General features: G+C 47.3%; 1 protein-coding gene across 4 annotated transcripts in view; it reads left to right on the top strand.

The window, feature by feature from the left end:
* The window catches only part of elf1 (E74-like ETS transcription factor 1), a 267604-nt gene that overhangs the window by 77530 nt on the left and 171823 nt on the right, over nucleotides 1–18251 (top strand). For 2 of the 4 annotated variants that reach the window (XM_085995929.1, XM_085995921.1), the window contains exon 2: nucleotides 14113–14205. The exons of the other annotated variants lie outside the window; for them this stretch is intronic. The gene's annotated coding sequence lies outside the window, so the exon portion shown is untranslated. The remainder of the gene's footprint in view (nucleotides 1–14112; nucleotides 14206–18251) is intronic. 4 annotated transcript variants of the gene reach the window in all.

The following is an 18251-nucleotide window of genomic DNA, read 5'->3' on the forward strand; positions in this document are numbered from 1 at the left end:
GATTTTTCTCCTTCCTCTTCCCCTTTTGGTTTCATTGTAGTCTGAGGAACAGTGATGATATGTTTACCGTTAGCGCCACTGTTGACCGGTCTCTAAGATCTGATTTCTTGTCTACGGAGCTCAGACCCACAGATCCAAGTTGCAGAGGATAATTTTGTGTCAATAAGAGTGCACCAACGACAGGCTCATGCAAACCCTCCTGCTGTTGACCGCATAAAACTGGTGATTCCACAGTAAACCAAAGGCACTGGAAACCCACATTGGTGTGGTTTCCACTTCGTAATGGTGACATTTCTTTTGAGGAATGTTAACAACAGACTTGAAGATTGGAGAGCAGTGTGAGGATCTCTGTTTGATCCCAGGACCATAAGGCATCCAATGTCCACTGCATGCTTAATTTCAAGGAGAGGCCTTGGAGTGTTCCTGTGGCACTTGGTGCGGATTAACTCTAAAATTGTTTAGTCTCCAAATCATATCTGCAGTTTGTTTGATTAGCCCCAGACTCTGGAAACCAATTCCTCAAAACCCCCTCAGTTCTGCTGCTTGTCTACCCATCTATTAAAAGCTTCCTCCAAAAAAATCTTGCTTAAAAGCACTCCAGAGACTTGACCACATGATCTAGGCTGACACTTCAGTGCAGTACTGAGGGAGTGCTGCACTGTTGGAGGTGCCATCTTTTGGATGCAATGTTAAACCGCGACCCCGTCTCCCTTCAGCTGGGCGTAAAAGATCCCATGACACTATTCAAAGCAAAGCAGAGGGATTCTCTCCGGTGTCCTGGCCAATATTTATCCCTCAACCAACATCACTAAAAAAACCGAATATCTGGTCATCTATCTCATTGCTGGCTGTGAGATCTTGCTGTGCACATATTGGCTGCCACGTTTCCTACATTACAACAGTGACTACACTTCAAAGGTACTTCATAGACTGGAAAAGGCACTATATAAATGCAAGTCTTTCTTTCCAAGTTGATCTTTTTCAATCACTGATTGCAACTTTCCTATGTTAAAGGTGGTGTATGGCTACTGAGAAGTGGGCAAGTTGGTGAGATTAGTTCTGGCATGTACTCGCAAAGAACCTGCACTGACAGGCTGGGTTCAACGGCCTCCTTCTGTGCAATCTATGGCTCTATAAATAAAAGAAAGACTTGCATTTATATAGCGCCTTTCACGACCACCGGACGTCTGAAAGCGCTTTACAGCCAATGAGGTACTTTTGAAGTGTAGTCACTGTTGTAATATGGGAAACGGGGCAGCAAATTTGTGCACAGCAAGCTCCCACAAACAGTAATGTGATAATGACCAAATAATCAGTTTTTGTTATGTTGATTGAGGGATAAATATTGCCCAGGGCACCAGGGATAACTCCCCTGCTCTTCTTCAAAATAGTGCCATGGGATCTTTTACATCCACCTGAGAGAGCAGACATCGGTTTAACATCACATCTGAAAGACGGCACCCTCAACAGTGCAGCACTCCCTCAGCACTGTACTGAAGTGTCCGCCTCGATTTTTGAGCTCAAGTCTCTGGAGCAAATGCAAGTTGTACACTTTTAAATCTACTGAGTCACACCCTAGTAAAAGATCTTGTGTAAAAATAGAATTTCGCCTGCACGGAGAAGTGAATCTTTTGTGTAAAACAGATTGATTTGGGGGAAGTAAGAGAGGTTGAGTAGTTGCATAATTTCAAGGTGATCCATGTAGATTGTATAGAACTCTACGCAGATCTAGCTGGATTCAATATGGTGAAGGTGCTCCCACAATGCTGTTGGCTAGGGAGTTCCAGGATTTTGACCCAGCGACGATGAAGGAATGTTCATGACGTAATGCACTGTGAATTACATTTAGGCCTATCCCACTTCAATCCTGAAACATGTTGCAGTGAGATTGGCGGAAAGCTAACAAGTGCAGAACTAAAGGGCCATTGCTGGATTGTGTTATCCGAAAGAAGAACTTGCATTTATATAGCACCTTTAACGACCTCAGGACGTCGCAAAGTACTTCACAGCCAAAGAAGTACTTTTGAAGTGTGGTCACAATTGTAATGCAGGAAAGGTGACAGCCAATTGGTGCACGGCAAGCTCCCACAAACAGCAATAGTTTGGGTGTCGGTTGAGGGCTAAATGTTGGCCAGGATACTGGAGGAATTCCCCTGCTCTGCTTCGAAAAGTGGCGTGCGATCTTCTCTCTGTTGTGTCCGTCAGTAGTAAGACACAAGACTGCAGGAGAACGGTACAACAGGTGTTTACTCAACGTGGCTCACTCTGGAACTGAACTGTACAGATTACTACTCAGTGCTATATACAGGTGTGGTCACTGCCGGTACTACAGTATACATGAGCTGTAAAAAGTAGTTCCCCCCTTAAAGGTATATACATTACACTCTCCACCTGAGAGGGCAGACGGGGCCTGAGTTTAACGTTTCAAGAAGGGGTGTCACTGAAGTTTGATCCTGCCCTCGCCTGACATGGACACACCCTCCCTTCAAAGAGGGTTGACGTGTAGCAAACGAGAGCTGAAACTGGCTGATTTTGTTTCCCCTCCCTAACCCGGGGCGCTGAAGCCAATGGCAGTGCCACGCTGGCTGAGTTTAAAAAAAACAGACACGGCGCAAATGGAGGATCAAACCTGAGATCTTCCTGGTCTCTGTGACGTAACTGTGTGATGCTGAACCTTCTGTACTGGCACGGTCGTGTGTTTGTTTCTGGTCATTGTTAAGTTGAGCTCACCTCAAACGGTCTTGCACCAGTGTGGTAAATTTGGCGTTGGCGAGACTTCCACTTCTGGTCATTGCCCAGCGACTCAACCTCCCTACACCCCCTTGTTTTGTGGGTGAGGACATTGCAGCCAGCATGAATCACCAGGAGAAAGGCCCGCACATACCAGCCACCCATTCTGATCTGTAAATGTACAGTTTAGTGGTGAGCCCACTTTGATTGGATGACTCTGATGCTTGGAAACTTTCCATCGAGGGTCCCACTTTTTAGCATTGTGACTAGCTAAATCAGAGAGTAGTAGAGCATTTAAAAAAAAAAAAAATTTTGGGATGTGGGCGTCGCTGGCAAGGCCAACATTTATTGTCCACCCTGAGTTGCCCTTGGGAAGGTGGAGGTGAGCTGCCTTTTTGAACCGCTGTCGTCAACGTGGTGAAGGTGCTCCCACAACAACAACAACTTGTATTTATATCGCGCCTTTAACATAATATAACGTCCCAAGATGCTTCACAGGAGCGTTGTAAAACAAAATCTGAGACCGAGCCACATGAGAGATTCGGGCCGATGAAGTAGGTTTTAAGGAGTGTCCTAAAGGAGGAAATAGAGGTGGTGAGGTTTAGGGAGGGAATTCCAGAGTTTAGGGCCTTGGTGGCGGAAGGCATGGCCACCAATGGTGGAGCAATTGAAATTGGGGATGCTCAAGGCCAGAATTAGAGGAGCGTAGATATGAGGGTTGTGGGGCTTGAGGAGATTACCAAGATCAGGAGGAGCGAGGCCATGCAGGGATTTGAAAACAAGGATGTGAATTTTAAAATCAAGGCATTGCTTAACCGGGAGCCAACGTAGGTCAGTGAGCACGGGTAATGGGTGAACAGGACTTGGTGTGAGTTAGGACACGGGTAGCAGAGTTTTGGATGACCTCAAGTTTACGGAGGCTAGAACGTGGGAGGCCGACCAGGAGTGAGTTGGAATAATTAAACCTAGAGATAACAAAGGCATGGGTGAGGGTTTCAGCAGCAGATGAGCTGAGGCTGGGGCGGAGTCGGGCGATAGAAACATAGAAGATAGGAGCAGGAGTAGGCCATTCGGCCCCTCAAGCCTGCTCCGCCATTCAATGCGATCATAGCTGATCATCCAAGTTCAGTACTCGATACCTGCTTTCTTCCCATACCCCTTGATCCCTTTAGCCTTAAGAAATATATCCAACTCCTTCTTGAATATATTTAATGAATTGGCCTCCACTGCCTTCTGTGGTAGAGAATTCCACAGGTTCACCACTCTCTGGGTGAAGAAATTCCTCCTCGTATTTCTGTCCTAAAAGGCCTACCCCTTATCCTTAGACTGTGACCCCTGGTTCTGGATTCCCCGACCATCGGGAACATCCTCCCTGCATCTAGTCTGTCCAGTCCTGCCAGAATTTTATAAGTTTCAATGAGATCCCCTCATTCTTCTAAACTCCAACGAGTACAAGCCCAATCGACCCAATTCTCCTCGTACGTCATTCCTGCCATCCCAGGTATCAGCCTGGTGAACCTTCGCTGAACTCCTTCCATGGCAAGAATATCCTTCCTCAGATAAGGCGACCAAAACTGCACACAATACTCACGATGTGGTCTCACCAAGGCCCTGTACAACTGTAGCAAGACATCCTTGTTCCTGTACTCAAACCCTCTCGCTACGAAGGCCAACATACCATTTGCCTTCTTAACCGCCTGCTGCACCTGCATGCTTACCTTCAGCGACTGGTGCACAAGGACACCCAGGACTCGTTGCACTTCCCCTTCTCCCAATCTAGTGCCATTCAGATAATAATCTGCCTTCCTGTTTTTGACACCAAAGTGGATAACCTCACATTTATCCACATTATATTGCATCTGCCATGCTTCTGCCCAATCACCCAACCTGTCCAAATCATTCTGTAGTTTCTTGGCATCCTCCACACAGCACACACGCCCACCCAGCTTTGTGTCATCTGCAAATTTGGAGATATTACATCTAGTTCCCTCGTCTAGATCATTAATATATATTGTGAATAGCTGGGGTCCAAGGACCGATCCCTGCGGTACCCCACTAGTCACTGCCTGCCACTTGGAAAAAGACCCGTTTATTCCAACTCTTTGCTTTCTATCTGCCAACCAGTTCTCTATCCAAGTCAATACCTTGCCCCAATCCCATGTGACTTAACTTTACATGCTAATCTCTTATGTGGGACCTTATCGAAAGCCTTCTGAAAGTCCAAATACATGTTACGGAGGTGGAAATCGATGGTCTTGTGGCGCGGATATGTGGTCGGAAGCTCATCTCGGGGTCACATATGACACCAAGGTTGTGAAGAGTCTGGTTCCGCCTTGGACAGTTGCCAGGGAGAGGGATGGAGTCGGTGTCTAGGGAACGGAGTTAGGGGTGGGTACCGAAGAAAGTGGCTTTGGTCTTTCCAATATTTAGTTGGAGGACATTTCTGCTTATCCAGAACTGGATGTCGGACAAGCGATATGAATAGAGGGGTCGAGAAAGGTGGTAGTGAGGTGGAGCTGGATGTTGTCAGCATACATGTGGAAACTGACACTGTTTTTGGGTGATGGCGCCGAGGGGCAGCATTTATATAGCGCCTTTCACAACCACTGGACGTCCCAAAGTGCTTTACAGCCAATGAAGTAGTTTTTGAAGTGTAGTCACTGTTGTAATGTGGGAAACGCGACAACTAATTTGCACACAGTAAGCTCCCACCAACAGCAGTGTGATGATGACCAGATAAACTGTGATTCTGATTGAGGGATAAATATTGGCCCAGGACACCATGGATAACTCCCCTGCTCTTCTTCGAAATAGTGCCATAGGACCTTTTACGTCCACCTGAGAGGGCACATAGGGCCTTGGTTTAACGTCTCATCTGAGATGATGACATCTCCGACTGTGTAACGCTCCCTCAGTACTGCACTGGAGTGTCAGCTTAGATTTTTGTGCTCAAGTCCCTGGAGTGGGACTTGAACCCACAACCTTTTGACTCGGAGGCGAGGGTGCTAATAACTGAGCCACAGCTGACACATAGATGACTAGACCTCTAGACTTGACTCCTGGCCGGTCACCCACGTTCTACCCCCCCCGCAAACTTCAGCTATTCCAAAACTCTGCTGCCCGTGTCCTAACTCGCCCCAAGTCCCGTTCGCCCATCACCCCTGTGCTCCCTGACATGTAGACGAGAAACAGTACTGTTGGGTAGGGAGTTCCAGGATTTTGACCCAGCGTTGATGAAGGAATGTTCTTGACGTAATGCCTTGCGAATTATATTTAGGCCACTCCCACTTCAATCCTGAAACAATATGCTTGCATTTTCTCAGACTGTATCACCAGAGTTGGGGATTGGAACATTTGAATTGAATTTGGTTTTAATTTGATAACTTGTTCAATGAATGCTGGCCAGGAAATAGTTTGGCTCTAAGGTTGCCCCCTCCCTCCCCTTCCTCTCCAATCAGCGGGTGTACAGCACGTGCTCTGAAGGACCTGCTCACACCTTGATAACCCATTGATTCCACTTCTTTGGTTTCTTTGACAGAGACTTGGTCTGCTGTTGAACCTCTGCCTCACCTGTTGGTTTCAATCTAAGCTGTCAGGAATGTAAAACCTTTCTGTGAACTGAACGTCTTTTAATTTCATGAAAACAAGATCGGCACTGGTACAGAGTGAGGGCCTGTGGATCCAGAGTACATGTTCAGACTCACCATTCGCAGCTCTGCCAACACGTTCAAATTGCTGCATTGAAAATGAAGGGTTTGGGATTAATTTTTTTTAAGATTCAGACACAATAAATTCCAACCAGTTCTGGATTAAATATTATGTAGACTATTCTCTCCTCCTCGCATGTCCCTCTCCAGATGGAGGGTTAACTAGCTATAGATTTACACCAAGCTTAGTATGGAGAAACAGAACCTGCCAAGCTCTAGGACTGTTGAAAACAAAGAACGTGTGAATTAATTTTAACCTAACCTGGCCGGTGGGAAACTGACAGGATGGGGTTGGCCGATCTAATGGAGAGTACAATGGGGGCTGGGTGTAAACCGGGCGGCCGATCCAATCACATCAGTTTCCTGCTGGGCGGATTAGTTTAAAATGACCCTCTTGCATTTATATAGTGTCATAGAGTTATACAGCACAGAAAGAGGCCCTTCGGCCCATCGTGTCTGCGCCGTCCATCAATCCCTGTCCAGTCTAATCCCATTTTCCAGCATTTGGTCCATAGCCTTGTATGCAATGGCATTTCAAGTGCTCATCCAAATGCTTCTTGAATGTTGTGAGGGTTCCTGCCTCTACCACCCTTTCAGGCAGTGAGTTCCAGATTCCAACCACCCTCTGGGTGGAAAAAGTTCCTCCTCAAATCCCCTCTAAACCTCCTGCCCCTTACCTTGAATCTATGCCCCCTTGTTATTGACCCCTCCTACTAAGGGGAAAAGTTCCTCTTTATCTACCCTATCTATGCCCCTCATCATTTTGTACACCTCAATCAGGTCCCCCCTCAGCCTTCTTTGCTCCAAGGAAAACAACCCCAGCCTGTTTAGTCTTTCTTCATAGCTGAGGCGCTCCATCCCAGGTAACATCCTGGTGAATCTCCTCTGCACCCTCTCCAAAGCAATCACATCCTTCCTATAGTGAGGCGACCAGAACTGCACACAGTACTCCAGCTGTGGCCTCACCAGCGTTTTGTATAGCTCCATCATAACCTCCCTGCTCTTATATTCTATGCCTCGGCTAATGAAGGCAAGTATCCCATATGCCTTTTTAACCACCTTATCTACCTGTTCCGCTGCCTTCAGGGATCTATGTACATGTACACCAAGGTCCCTCTGACCCTCTGTACTTCCTAGGGTCCTACCACTCATTGTGTATTCCCTTGCCTTATTTGTCCGTCCAAAATGCACCACCTCACACTTTTCAGGGTTAAATTCCATTTGCCACTTTTCCGCCCATCTGACCAACCCGTTTATATCGTCCTGTAGCCTGAGGCTTTCCTCCTCGCAATTTACCACCCCACCAATTTTCGTGTCATCTGCGAACTTACTGATCATACCTTTTACATTCTCATCCAAATCATTTATGTAGATCACAAACAGCAAGGGACCTCAGGACGTCTCAAAGTGCTTCACAGCTAATAAAGTACTTTTGAAGTGTAGTCATTGTTTAACTCCTGATGTAACCGTCTCCTCATTCTCTGTGGTCCTCGGCTGCCTCTTTTGCTCCAGGTGTCTAAACCTTTCTTCACCCCCTGCTTTGGATGTTCATCAAGCAGGGATTCATTGCTTCTCTTGCTCTCCAGGAAAAGAAAGCGATTTAGGAGGTTGGCTTACCTGCATTTCCGAACAGCAAATGAGCAAGCCCTAATAAAATAGAAGCATTTAATAGATGTGTAGGTTCTACACGGGCCTTTCTTTAACTCCTCCTGTGGGACGGTGCCTGGCCGCCTTGTGCCTGCTCACAATAGGGAGATTAAAATCAGGAGGTCATTGTGCTCGGTCCCTCACACAAGGACCTGTGTCCTGCTGTGCAGTGAATTGCTACACACCTGAGAAGTGGCCCTTGATCAAGCCGTTGGTTAGGATTGGCACCAGTATAGGGGCAACATAAGCAGCCAAGATTTCCCAAGTTGAGTCTGAGTGCCAGTCTAAGTTGATTTTTTTTGTTCCTATTTATATAACTGACCATGAAATAATGAACTTTTTTTTTTAGAGTAGAATATTTTTACTCCGTGTGTAAATGAGAATCTGTATGGCCTTAAACCACAGAGATTTTTTGTCGTGACTGCCAATTACAACTCGCTGACAGCTCAGTATAACTATATCACAATGTTGGCCTAATCTTGTCTACCTGAGGGACTGAATGCCTCCTTTGAGTTAGAAAACTGCCCATTTTGTATCTGTGGGACTTGTGTTTAACTCCAGTTGAGTCTTCTCTCTGTGACGTGGGAAGGATGCTGATGTAGGATGAGTTTGTGCAATCTCAAACTGGTTCCTCATGTTTGAAGACACAGAACACACAGCTGCCCATAATGTGGCACTAGATTAGTTACCTCACTCGAAGAGGCCAAGTGTGGTTGATGTGGGAAATGGAAAATACGTGTTGGTCCAGTAAAGGTGATATTCTGAGGATGGGGTCAAGACGTGTTGGGCAGAACAGAGAACGCTCTCTCTGTTCCTAATTCTTCCTGCACCAAGCACCATCCACAGCTGAGCAGGCAGTCTGGCCTCCACTATTAGTGCTGGGAACTTCTGCTGTTTTGTGTGTAAGTGCCTGCATGGTATCTTCCTACAGGGTTGTGACTTAGGAATATAGGAAGGAACAGGAGTAGGTCATTCAGCTCCTCAGGCCTGTTCCTCCATTCAATTAGATCATGGCTGATCTGTCACATAACTCCATTTACCCGTCTTGGGTCCATATCCCTTAATATTGTTGCCTAAGGAAAATCTGTCGACCTCAGTCCTGAAAGTTTCAGTTGACCTAGCCTCAACAGCTTTTTGAGGGAAGAGAGTTCCAGATTTCCACTACCATTTGTGTGAAGAACTGCTTCCTGCCATCACTCCTGAATGGCCTAGCTCTAATTTTAATGCCCCCTTGTTCTGGACACCTCCCCTCATTAGAGGAAATAGTTTCTCTCTCTACCGTATCAAATACTTTAATCATCTTAAACATCTCAAGTAAATCACCCCTTAATCTCTAATACTAAAGGGAGTACAAGCTTGGTCTATGCAACCTGACCTCCCCTAATTTAACCCTTTTAGCCCTGGTATCATTCTGCTAAATCTGTGCTACACCCACTCCAAGGCCAATATATCCTTCCTGAGGTGCGATGCCCAGAACTGAACACAGCACTCCAGGTGTGATCTGTGTTCATAGGAGCTTGGCTGTGGGGGAGTTAACAGACGGAAACACATGACTCACTGCTCTGTGACATTGTGCAATCCCAATTTTTTTTAAAAACCCAGTAATTTTTAAGGATGGTTTTATTGAAAAGTCTTGGAACCAAGGTATATGGCAATCTTTTCTAAGGCCTTAATTATAGCTTGCAGGGGAATTTGAATTTGCCATAGCAATTTGTGCAATTGTGAAAAAGTTGACCCAAACTAATACTGCACCACCACCTTTTTATTGGCAGGTTTCCAAATGTTGATGCCACAATGTAGAACTTTTTCACCTTCCCCACGCATTTAAGTGGTTAGAAAAGTAGTCAAGCGCTGACTTGCCAAACAGCCCTGCCACCAGCCCGATGGCCTCCAGCCACCTCATACCTGCTCCCTCCTCTTTGTACCACACCTGAAATGGTTTTCGGAGCAGGTACTGACACTGTGGCTGGATACCAACTCTTTAAAACTGGTGGATGGAAATGTTTGAAGAAATGTACGCCAGAGGTGCATATGCCTGTGAAACAGCTGGACGCATGCCCAGTTTTTACATTTATTTTATTCTGCCCAGTATTAAGTGTTTGGTATTGGAGCCATGCGCGCATGAGTGCTGTTGTAGGGGTGGCACAGGGGGAAGAGGTAGGGCTTAGCACATGGGCGGTCCAAGGGGGCCAAACAAATATACCTTCGCCTCTCGAGCATGGAACAATGTCCTGCGCTACAAACAGGGGCGCTTCACCATAGAGCAAACAGCAAACCTGCGGAGTTACCTTGACGGTTTTTGGTCTCTACACGTTATCAGCTTTTTATACAAACTGAGGGGGGGGCTAAATTTGTGGATACTCCGGCCGGAATTTTCTGGGGGTCAATGGGTGGGATTGGTGGTGGGTCAGGTGGGAAATTTGTTTTTCTTTTGACAGCGGGTCGGGACCCTGCTGTCAACCCGCCGCAACACGCCATTCCCAGTGTTGGGTCTGTCATCACTGAACAGACCCGATAGGCAGCAACAGGGGACCCAATTAAAATCATTATCATCTAGTTGACAGATCATTAACCGGCTTTTTTAACTTTTCTTTTCACTTTAACTTCATGGCCATGGGAACCACGCTGTTCGGGGACCACAGTTGTCATTGCTCCAGATGATTACTTGACTGCTTCAATTGTACAGTAAACCTCCCACCTGACAGATCATCACTCTCCTCAGCCAAACTGTTTCTCAGTCCATTTCCAGCACAAATTCTGCAGGCTTTCCACTTTCCACTTTCCACTCTCCATTCACTCTTGCCTCATGGGAAGAACTGTCACCATTGACTGAGTGCTTCTGTCATCTCTACTTCACCTCCCACCTGGTCCATCAACTGTTTCACCTTGGTCCTCAGAATCCGAGCACAATCAGCCCCAACACCAGCAGCACCAGGCACACCAACAACACCACCAACCTTCTCCGCAATCACCTGATGCTGAACAGGACACAGGACATCAGCACCTGACCACATTGCTGCCTGAGAGTCCAGGGATGGCCTCACCATGGCCAGATTTACTTCACTTGATGCTGTACACCCTGGCTGCCACATGATGTGCCAGGTTTGGACCACCCCACCCCAGCACCATAAAGCATCCCTACAATGCGCAAGCCATTCCTTTCACACTCACCACCATTTCAGGGGGTACCGTTAAGTCTCACCATTCACTGCAACTCACTAAGCCACTTCCAAAGGTGTACACAAATCTGTTCAAGAATGCAAAGTGTTGAAAATAAAGCTTTCAAATGTTTGACAGCACATTAACAGAAACTTTATATAAACATTGGATAAAACACCCATGTGGGTACCCCTGTGTGTTGTTAGTTGGTATGATTGCACTAGGATGAGGGTGAGTATGAGGGGTGGCTTGTGCAGCCAGGCTGTGTTGGTCTCCTGAGGAGGTGTCTTCCGCCTATCAGAAGTGGGGAGGATCTCCCTGCGTGCTTTGACACAGGAGAACCTGGGTGCAGCCCTGCACCTCTGTGCAGTGCTCATCAGTGTTTGCAACACCGCAATGCTGTAGAACACTGACAGCACAAATGTTAAAAGAAACTTGGCCATGGTCCCTTTAAGGAAACCGGCTGATGATGTGTCAACCAGACCCGCTTCCTCTAATTGGACCAGCAAATGCTCTGGGCGGGCTTAATAAGCCCAATCAACGTAAAATAATTTTCCAGAGCGGGACGAAGGGTCAGGACCCGCCAACGACGTCGCCCGCCCCAGACCCACAGAGGTAAGGAAAATCTCAGCCTCCATTCCTGGTGCAGTCGTGCTGAGCAGGAGAAAGGATCAGAAAACATAGGAACAGGAGTAGGCCATGCAGCCCTTAGAGCCTGCTCCTGCTTTTCATTCACATCATGCCTGATCTGTATTGCAACTCCATTTATTTGCCTTTGCTCCATATCCTTTGATACCCTTCCAGCCTGGAGGTGAGTGTGCCCGATTCACAACGTTCCCAATTTCCTGTTCATTTTAGCCCACTCTCCATTGATGCCATTTGCTTTTGCTCTCTCCAGTTTTCTCTGCCATTTTCCCAACTTCCTCAATAGTCCTCCCTCTCTCCGGAAAGCATTGACTCCTTCCTTGGGGGATGGTTCGATGAGCACCTACCAGAGCCTCAACAGAACCTCACCTGTGTGGTCATGTGCGAGTCTTGACTGGGGGAGGGGGGAGGAAGCATGTTGGCAGACCATTTGACTGGAGCTGCAAAAACCGTCAAATGAGGTTGATCTCCTTGGCGACGGCAGAGGGACAGGATGCCAGCTCGTGTGTGGGCGGAGTGCTCTTCCCTCGCGCGCAGCCCGGTGACGTGACTTTCCTGCCGTTGGCTTGCATTCACCTTGCGCAGCTATCGGTGAATGTGTGCTGGCTCGGAACAGTGGCCAACCATAATTTTCACGCAGCTGTATGTGCGGAAGTCTGTGGGTGGTCACTTGTTACTTCAGTGCTGTGAAATTTACAAAGCGGCGGATTCCAGTGGAGCTTAGGGCATTTCAGAACGGTTTCTTCAAGTGGTCCCGAAATATAAAATGCTGATAATTAAAAAAAAAAAATAAAGTCACTCGCACAGAATTTCATCCATGTTGTGACTTATCTGCAGCAACCAGTTAGCCAGGCCAACCAAGCAGAGGTGGCAGCTGCCTGCAAATTGCGCCAATGTTTGGCAAGAGATTGTTTTTCTCATACGGTGCAGATCATTTGTCTCTGGCCATTGCTCATCCCATGTTTGTCTTTCAGCGGCAGTTTTTAAACATAGTGTAGTACAACGGAGGTGAACTTTCATTGGAAATTCTCCGAATGCCAAATCACGTTCTCCTGAGGTTTGGCAGCACTGAATTGTGCTGAGCTTGGGTATGTGTGGAAACTGAATTGGCCACTTTGAGTGACTCAGAATTAGGCTGGATGGTTCACTGCCACACTGGAAGCAAGAAACTTCACATCCGAAAGGGTTAAAGGGATAATGACTCAATAGCGGTGGGGGGGGGTGGGTGGTGGTTTAAGGGAGTAGTGACATCACATCAGAGGGGGGTTTAAAGGGGCACTGACACCACATCGGCGGGGGGGGGGGTTTAAAGGGACAGTGACACTCCACAGTGGAGTAATTAGTTAGTGCCCAAAACCCAGCCTCTACACACTAACTTCCATACCTGATATATTATAAGCTTTCACAGTGCTTTCTGTGCCCCCTTAGGATTTAAATTTTTTTTTTTACAATATTTCTGGTAGTAGATGTGAACCTGTGCGGTGATGTAATCACGAAAAATGCAGCACCCTCCTATTTACAAATATGGCGAAGTATCCCTCAGAATACACTGCCCCTTTAAGAGGTTTTGCTCTGGAGTCATATTTCACAGGCTGCTGACTGGTGCCACTCCTTTAAATGTGTTGTTTTAAATAATGTCTTCAACTTCGTGAGGAGGTTGGAGGTGCAGCAAGGAGGAGGCGGAGTGTTGAGCAAACTTTTCTTTGAACGCATGAAATACAGTTTAAGCAGGCCAATTAGGGGAGAGAGAGAGAGATTAGTTCCCTGAGCAATTTTCAGTATCACTTTCCTACATTGTCCTCTGCCCTTGTTGGGCCTGAAATTCAGGTGTGCTTAGGCACTTTATTTTTAAACACACTCCCAGTTGCTGTGTGCCAGACAGGAAGATTGTCCCCCTCACCTGCAGGAATTTGCATAGGAAGCAGCGAGCAGCCATTGGGTGACTGCGATGTGTAGGCGTGCCTCACCCACAACCGGCTGCCTTGTTTGTATGTGTGGTGTGGTGTGTGTGAGTCATAGTGAAACACTAGGCAGCGGCAGTTGGAGTTGTAGTTCTCCTTTTCTCGTTCAGCCATTTCTGTCGGGAGCCAACAAACCAAAAAGAAACTTTTGGGGGCGAAGAGGAAAAAAAAATCTTAAAAAGGAGGAAGTGCTTGACTTCCCAGTTACGTGTTAAGACGGATCAGAGTAGGGTTTCACATCTCCTTGCTCTGCTGTTTCACAGGTGCAGTTTCTTTACGTTCGACTGGAGTTTTACCTGCCTGCAAAAACAGATACATGGATACTAGCAGCAGCGTGGAACACTCTGCTTCTTAAGGTAACTGACTGATCACGCGAAGCGCTCACGCTGCACATTTCTTCTTGACGTGCTGCGTGAAGCGGGGGGTCTGCACGAAATGATCTGGCTTGGCGCTCGCTGTCATGACTTGTCGGTCGAAACTTTGGTAGTTGTGTGGTCGCACTGGCCTGTGCTGGACAGCCTGTGTCCCAGTAATCTCTCGTTAACTATTAAGTCATTGTAACTGCTGTCTGCTATGTTGAGGGAAGCCAGAGACAGGTGGGTGTGATCAGCATGATCGAGTGAAGTCTTGTCAGGAGCCCAGTGCTTTTTCGGGTCCAATCCTTCCACTGCTTTGAAATGGGGAGGGTGTGGTGTATTTGCTGCTTTGTTTGGTATTGACATAAAGTTCTCATTTGTTTGATCTGTTTAATTGCCTCCCCCCCCCCCCCCCCCCTCCTTTCCAAATTGCTGTCATTTTGTTCCACTCAATGTTTCAGGCCCAACACTGTCAGTTGTCCAGGTGGTTAAATGTCAAACCTGTGTCTAAGGGCGGAGCGACAGGTGCGTTCAAACTACCCCTCCTCCCCTCCTCCCCCCAACCCCCCCCGCCGCCTCCACTCCCTCCTCCCCTCCCCCCCCCCCCCCCCCCCCTCCCCTCCCCACTTACAATTTAGGATTAATGTCAAATGTTTGGTTTACACAGCACATCCTCAGGCTCTGGGAGGCACCATTCTAACTCAGTATTTGTATTTACTGCCTTCGATCTAGTTCCTTTTCTCTCCAGTTTTGAAGAAGGGTCAAACCCGAAACGTCAACTCAAATTTCTCTCCACGGATGTTGCCTGACTTGCTGAGTTTTTCCAGCATTTTCTGTTGTTATTTTGTATTTACCCAGTTTGTTAATGGATGATGTAATGCAGGGCGATGGAAATCATACTCTAGAAGATATTTATAGGAGACATACAGAGAACACCAGTCATAGCAGGCGCATGATGCAAAGAGGTGGTGTTTTTATATCTGTATAGTTCTTTGTTTAGAGACGTCATAAGCAGTTGGCGGATTCAGGCTGGTCTATTTGCTAATGAAGGTGTTGTCTGTCCATTGCTAATTGGAAGCAATAAATTGTTGGCTGTAGCTGTATGAAAGGTGCTTGCTGCTGACCTAACCCAATCAATGGCAGGAGGGTTCCAAATCTGTCTGGGTGACAGCAGTGTGCTGATCTTGATTTTACAACAAATTGCTTGGTAGTGTGTTATGCAGGCTCCCAATTTAATTCAAACTGTTTTAAATATATACACCACTCTGAGCGACAAGGACTTCATTTGCTTCAGTATTTACCGTTCTGCTGTCTGACTTGCAAATAAGAAAATAGACATCATGGAGCTTTTATCTTCTCCCTATCCTCTTTTGTGTGGGTGTGGTTCTAACAGGTGTTAATTGCCTATTGGTACTTTGCCAAGTTGGGCACAATTAACGTGAACCTTCACAGTGTGAGTTGGCAGGCTCATAAACCCTAGAGGAAATCACAGCCAAGTGTGATCCTGTCTCTTCCCCCCCCGCCCCCCTCTTCTACATCTCCGGGACGAGCATGCGGTTTACCCCTACACCACCAGATCTGGCTGGACCACATTACGTGTTGTCTGACCTTGTCCCTCCTCTGCCAAAACTGCTCACTACTCCCGGATCATGCTAGAAAGCAAACCGACCCCTGGCTTCTTCTCTTCATTATCTCCTGTCTCCTTAAACACCTTTTTCTTGCCCCCTCCATCTTCATCTCCAACAGCAAGTACAAGGAGCTCATGGACTCTTGTCACTTAAGATTGGGATCATCCATTCAGCTGTCTGCCGCTTTCCCCCCCGCCCCTCACTTCCTCTTACCCATCGAGCCAAATCTTCCCCCAAGCAAGCTCTCCTCTCTCCTATCTCCCCTCCTGTCCCCTCAGAGCTGATCTCCTCCATGAGACGTATCTCCTGCTCCCTTGACCCCATTCCCACTAAACTGCTGACCACCTAACTTCCTTTTCTGGCCCATGCTAGCTGACATTGTAAATGATTCCCTCACCTCAGGCACTGTCACCTTCCTTTCAAAAGCACTGTCAATAACCCCTCTTCAAAAAAAAAAACCCTCCTCAGCCCCTCTGTCCTTGCAAACTGCTGCTCCAACTTCCCTTTCCTCTAAGTCCTTAATTGTATTGTGCCTCCCAAATCGAGGCCCATCTTTCCTGCAATTCTTTGAATTTCTCCAGCAATGGTTTCTCTTCCCACCCCTGCACCGTTACCTCTAGGGCCCTTCAAGAATCTATCCCTTGCCGCCCCCCCCCCCCTCTCTTCCTCATCTATATGTTGCCCATTGGCGATATCATCCAAAGACATAGGGTCAACTTCCACATGTACGCTGACAACAACCAGCTCCAAGTCCTCTCTCAGCCCCTCCACTGCCTCTGTGCTGTCAAACTGCTTGTCCGACAGCTAGTCTTGTTTGAGCCACAATTTACTCCAGTTAAACACTGGAAACACCAAAGCCATTGTCTTTGGCCTTTGCCACCAATTCCATTTGGCTCGAGTGGAGCATAAACGCTGGCATGGACTAGTAAGGCCGAATGACCTGTTTCTGTGCCGTATATTCTATGTTCTATGTAATTCTATCCGGCTACTGTCTCTGGTTCAGACTATTCGCAACCTCGGTCTCCTATTTGACCCTGAGCTTGACGTCTGACCTGGTATATTATCTGTTACATAGACTGCCTACTTCCATGGCTACAGCAGTGCCCACCTTCACCCTACCTCGCACCTCTGCTGCTGAAATCCTCATCCATGCTTTTGTTACCTCCAGACTCAACCATTCGAATTGCTCTCCTGGTCCACATTCAGCAAACTTCCACGCACTCAAAACTCTGCTGTCCGTATCCTATCCCACACCAAGTCCTGCTCACCCATCACTTCTGACCTTGCTGAGCGGCAACATCTCCAATTTATGGTTTACCCCCCCACCCCCGCCACCAAACTCTCAGTTTCTGACTCTAGCCTCTTGTGCATCCTCCCTCCCCTTTCCTTCGCCCCACCATTGGCAGCCCCACCCTCCGAGATTCTCTCTCTAAAATCCTCAACCTCTCCACCTCCCTCTTCTCCTTTAATATTCTCCTTCAAACCTCTTTGACCAAGCTTTTGGTCACCCCTGCTAATATCTCCTCCTTTGGCTTGACGCCCATTATTACCTGATTACACCTCTGTGAAGAGCCTTGGGGCATGTTCCTGTGTTAAAAGCTCTATATAAATGCAAGCTGCTGTTGTTGTCGGGACTTATTCATTTGGATAGTTTCTCTGCTGTCGAGAAACTGATCTCCTCCCCCCACCCTCTGCTGTGCGGGCCACAACCCCACCAAAGAAATCCATGCCTATTTTTCTCCCTGCCTCACCTGCTGAGAGTCAGGTCAGTACCATTGCAGAGACCACACCCAGATGCAGGAATTCTGCCCCTCCCACCCCCATGTTTCCTAGCAGAGGGAAGGAACAGTGCACAGTCGTCTTCTCCATCCACTGAGTTGAAAACCTATTCTCTGCAAAACTGCCAAGAAATAAAGACTTGCATTTATATATCAGGACCTCAGGACATCCCAAAGCACTTTACAGCCAATAAAGTACTTTTGAAGTGTAGTTGTCGTTGTAGTGTAGGAAATGCAGCAGCCAGTTTGCACACAGCAAGCTCCCACAAACAGCAATGTGATAATGACCGGATAATGTGTTCTTGTGATAAATATTGGCTAGGATACTGGGGATAACTCCCCTGCTCTTCTTTGGAAAAATTGCCATGGGATCTTTTACATCCACCTGAGAGGGCAGACGGGCCCTCGGTTTAACGTCTTATTTGAAAGACAGCACCTTCAACAGTGCAGCACTCCCTCAGTACTGCACTGGAGTGTCAGCCTAGATTTTTGTGCTCAAGTCTCTGGAGTGATGCAACCCACTTGTGCTAAGACACAAGTATGGAATATGCTGGGTACCAACCACCACAAGAAGGCATAGAGGCTAGTTGTGCTTGGACTATTTATCCTAGCACACGCCAGGGGTTGACTGTGGACCTTG

Source organism: Somniosus microcephalus, chromosome 1 (assembly GCF_052327205.1).
Source record: "Somniosus microcephalus isolate GS21.2 chromosome 1, FLI_Smic_1.0, whole genome shotgun sequence".
NCBI lineage: Eukaryota > Metazoa > Chordata > Chondrichthyes > Squaliformes > Somniosidae > Somniosus > Somniosus microcephalus.